The following is a 4,611-nucleotide window of genomic DNA, read 5'->3' as shown; positions in this document are numbered from 1 at the left end:
AGGCTTTCCACCCACCCGAGCCATGACTGCCAGCCTGACCACACTTCCCCTTTCTGCTCAGCCCACCGGAGAGAGGCCCAGGCACCGTCACCAGGCAACCAATCCCTCTTCCAAGAAAGCTGACTCCTGAGGCCTTCCAGAATCTTCTTGCTGCCCCTGTGCTCCTGTAAGTCCCACTGGCGGACCGTCCTGGGGTGGAGGGATCAGGGCCCAGGGCGGAGGGGGTTAGGGTTGGGGGGGTCCCCACAGATGTATCTGCCCTGAGCAGCCCGGAGCTCCAGAAAAGCTAAAGGAGCCTGACTCCCACCCAGTCTCAGAGACAGACCTGGGTGAGAAACCAGTTCACGTGTACCAACGCCGTCCCACAAGGAAAACAGCTCTCACAAGCCCCGGGAGCCCTGGCACTGCTGACCCAGCTTCTGCTCAGGGAGGCGAGGGGAGCCTCCTGTTTCTGAGGGTGTGTGACAGGCTGCATCAAGAAATGGGTCCAGTTGACCCCTGGACTCAGTTGCCTTCCCACAGCACCACCTCTGAAATGGGGGCCGGCGGTGGGGAAGCCAACCGACCGTTTGGTGGACTTGACTGCGCTGACTGAAATGAGTGGTCACGTCAGTAAAAAGAGCCAAGCTGGCGTGCATTGCGTCTGCCCGGGGTGAACAAGTTATGATTATTCTCAGCCATAATGATGATACCCTGGGATGTCTGGTAAACGTTTAACAACAGGCTCTCGGGAGACAGAAAGATTCCTGGTTTGTAGTGTTTGCTCATTTCCATGATGTAAATATCCCCACGGAGGCCGATTTCAAGCTACCAACAGGAGTCGCTGGACTTGGCATTGGGAGGGGACGCACACAATTGGCTGCTCACCACAGAACTGATAAATCCCATTAGGGAGCAGCTGCTGGGGACTAGGGCTCGAAACCGGTGCCCTTATCTCACCCCATCTTCACTTACCTGGAAGATTATTGTCTCCATTTTACAGGTGAGAATATCGAGGCTCTGGGAGGTTACATCATGAATCAACACTGCACAGCCCGGGAAGGACCTTCAACCCAGATTTGTCCATTTGCAAAGGCTAGGTTCTTTCTTATTAGGGTCGATCCAAAGCTTAGCGGCTCAAAAACCTAAGAGCAAATCGTCAATGATCTTTTGAGAAGTGCATAAATGCTTCTGTGGGTACAAGTCATCTTCTGCTACCAAGGTGGTCACTCCTTGGTTTGTGTTTCACTGACTCATCCAATAAGCGATTTTGCTAAGGCTTCGGGACGGCCGTGTTCAGCTGTGATGCAGTGAACTTGATAAACCTACCGCTTCGCACAATGCACTTGTCCCAGCACGTCCGAGTGGGGCTGTTAGGAGATCCAAATGCCAGACTCAGTCTGCCAACAGCTTCCTATGTGAACCCCTCCCCTCCCTGAGCCTCAGTTTCCTCATCTGTAAAATAAAAGAGTTTGATAAACATGAAGGTGCTTCAGAGATGGTACCATAAATCACTCTTCTGTTATTGTCTGCTCTCCGCCGCTGGGACAGGGCACCTCCTCAACTATGCTCCGCAACACGGGCACCCAGCACGGTCCTGGGCACAACAGAAAATGCCTGATAGATACGTGTCGACTGAAAAAAGAAGCCAAGTAGTCTACAGGGAAAAGAAGTGAGTTACATACTCCAAAGGAGGCAACTTCATTCTAGCAAACTTGAGGGCCTACTTTGCCATGTCCTGTGCTGGGTGGTATGAGGGCCAGAGAGAATAATCAGACCTAGTGCCTGTCCTCAGGGAAGCCTCTCAAGGTGTAGGAAGAAGGTGGAAACATAATATAATGCTGGCGAGGTTCAATGCCCTTCGCTTTGTGCCAGGCCCTATGCTCACGTGTCTCTGCTCAGAGGTGAGCAAGTCGTCCCTGGGGGAACCCATGTTCTTCAGGACAGAAGGGCATGTAACTAATTACTATTGAAAACAATGAATACTGGTGCCATGGGAGCACAAAATGGGAGGGCTGAGAGGGCATTCGAACTGGGCCTTGAAGGATGTGTAGGAGCTCACCAAGCGGAGATAGTATGGAGAGACCAACCCAGAGTGTTTGGACAGCAGCAGGGGATTGTGTGTCTGGTGGGGAGTGAACGTGTTGGCAGAGGGAGGCTGAAAGCAAAGTTTAGGGCCCCCACCAGGTCATTTGGACCTACCCACTTCCTTGCCGTCCACACTCTTCCCCTGGCTCCACCACTGTCTTCCCACAACAGGAGGAGGACAGGAAGTCGGGGTGGTCTGTTTGGCCTTCCTTGCGCACATCTGAAATGCTGCCTGCTGGCCTGGGTAGCTAAAGACATCCCTGCAGGGGTCGAGGCACCCTCTGGTGGTCATCTGTGGAGCTTTCCTCTCCTCAGGATTCAGCTTCACCCTGTGGTTCAAAGTATCAAACTACCTTACACTGAAAGAAAGGAAAAAAAAAGCAACAGTTTTTTTTAAAATTTATTAATTAATTAATTTATTTTTGGTGCATTGGGTCTTTGTTGCTGTGCGCAGGCTTTCTCTAGTTGTGGCGAACGGGGGCTACTCTTTGCTGCAGTGCGCCGGTTTCTCATTGCGGTGGCTTCTCTTGTTGCAGCACGGGCTCTAGGTGCGTGGGCTTCAGTAGTTGTGGCATGTGGGCTCAGTAGTAAGCAATAGTTCTTATTTTGGTCAGGCTGGACCATACCTTGGAGGTCAGGGTGGACAGATAAGATGTTCACCACTTAAAGCCATAGAACCGGAGACCATCAGAACAGAGGAGACTCAGAAGGAAATCTAATCCATTCCTCGCCCCACGATTCAGTGTCCTTGTCAACATCCTGCCAGGTAGCACACAGCTTCTGCTGTGTTGTTTCTTCTCCCTAAGGCATCCAAGCCATGTATAAAATGAAGGTCTTACCCCTTGTACCACTTCACAAGTGTCAGTTAACCCCTGCCATGAGCAACAACTGAGGTCAAGTATGTATGGGGTCATATGGACAGAAATAACGTATCTAGAGGCTGTGATTTCTGCCTTCTGATCGCTTAAGTGCTGACACAGGGAAGAAGTTTCCACTTGTATTGTGTGGCATCAAAACAGAATCAGAACCAATGGGTGGAAGCTCTCATTGTGGAAGCAAGCCCTCGTGGTGTCAACTGGCACCTTGGAAGGAGTGGTCACTGAAGGGTGGAGGCCCCGAAGCTGAATAGTGTTTGATACCTTGAACCATAGGGCATAGTTGGGCAACCTGGTACAGTGGAAAAAGCACTCAATTTGGCAAACTCAGATTTGAGTGAGATCCTCCCCAATACAACTTGAGTGGCTTTTTCCACTGAACCAGGATGCTGGTGTCCTGAAACAGGGTGGCATGACTTGGATGGAAAAACTCTTGCATGTGGGATCTTCCCGGACCGGGGCACAAACCCGTGTCCCCTGCATCGGCAGGCGGACTCTCAACCACTGCGCCACCAGGGAAGCCTGGAAAAACTCTTTTATTTATGGTTTTAACCCTTTCTCCTTCCTACATTCTTTTTTTTTTTTTTTAACAGTGGTTAGATGCCACGAAGTAAGTGGCAATGCCTTAACCGTATGCGTGTTGTTAGGCCCGAAGGCCTCTTCCATCCTTGTCAAGGGGAGTGCTAACCTTCTCTCCTTTCATACAACACCCTACATTCTTATTGAGCCCAACAACTTCATCACCCTATGGTTCAAAGTATCAAACTACCTTAAAGATTTAGTTTTTAATTTATTTTTGGCTGTGTTGGGTCTTTATTGCTGCACGGTGGCTTTCTCTAGCTGCGGTGAGTGGAGGCTACTCTTCGTTGCGGTGTGCGGGTTTCTCATTGCGGTGGCTTCTCTTGTTGCAGCACGGGCTCTAGGCGTGTGGGCTTCAGTAGTTGTGGCTCACGGGCTTAGTTGCTCCGAGGCATGTGAGATCTTCTCAGACCAGGGATCAAACCCATGTCCCCTGCACTGGCAGGCGGATTCTTATCCACTGCGCCACCAGGGAAGTCCCTCAAACTACCTTAGACTGAGAGAATGGGGAAAAAAAAAAAGCAACAGTTCTTATTTTGGACTAGACTCTAGTGTTTTCCCATGAAGACTTATAAACATTGTCCAGTCCATGCAATGACTAAACAATCTGTGCAAGGCCTTGCTGCATGTACCCTGCCTCTCGGGTAGCTTTCTTGGGAGCTCACCCAGCCTGAAAGGCAAACAAGTGTTGGTCACTGGAGCAGGGGCCTCCCTTGAGTTGTCTAACTGCCTCTGAGGTTGCACCTCCGTGTGCACATCCTCCATGTGAGATGAGAGGTGATTGTGCGTCTGCACTCGGGGGTGGGGGATAGGACCTCCGGAGAAAAGCAGCAATGATGCTGCATGACACCATGTGTTAGTACTCATTTATCTGACCAAATATTTATCGAGCGTCTCCTATGTGCCGGACACTGAGTACAAGGGTGAACAGACCTAGTTCCCATCTTCTGGTGACTTACAGTCTAGTGGGGATAAAGACAAGTGAGTAGATTATTACAGTCTGGATAACTGTGCCAGTGACACACACTCTCACAATAGAGAGTCCTGACGCTTGGGAATTTAGGATATAACGGTGGCATTTCAAATTATC

At 50.4% G+C, this 4,611-nt stretch overlaps 1 non-coding gene across 1 annotated transcript; it reads right to left on the bottom strand.

The window, feature by feature from the left end:
* Window positions 1-3,526: 3,526 nt before the first annotated feature.
* LOC132415653 (U6atac minor spliceosomal RNA) lies at window positions 3,527-3,652 on the bottom strand. The gene has a single exon (XR_009517374.1). It is a non-coding gene; the product is annotated as a U6atac minor spliceosomal RNA (small nuclear RNA).
* Between the last annotated feature and the right edge of the window lie 959 nt (window positions 3,653-4,611).

The sequence above is a fragment of the Delphinus delphis genome, chromosome 19, assembly GCF_949987515.2.
Source record: "Delphinus delphis chromosome 19, mDelDel1.2, whole genome shotgun sequence".
In the NCBI taxonomy this organism is placed as follows: Eukaryota; Metazoa; Chordata; class Mammalia; order Artiodactyla; family Delphinidae; genus Delphinus; species Delphinus delphis.
Note: the sequence above shows the minus strand (reverse complement) of the source record. Positions and strands in the feature narration are given on the sequence as shown.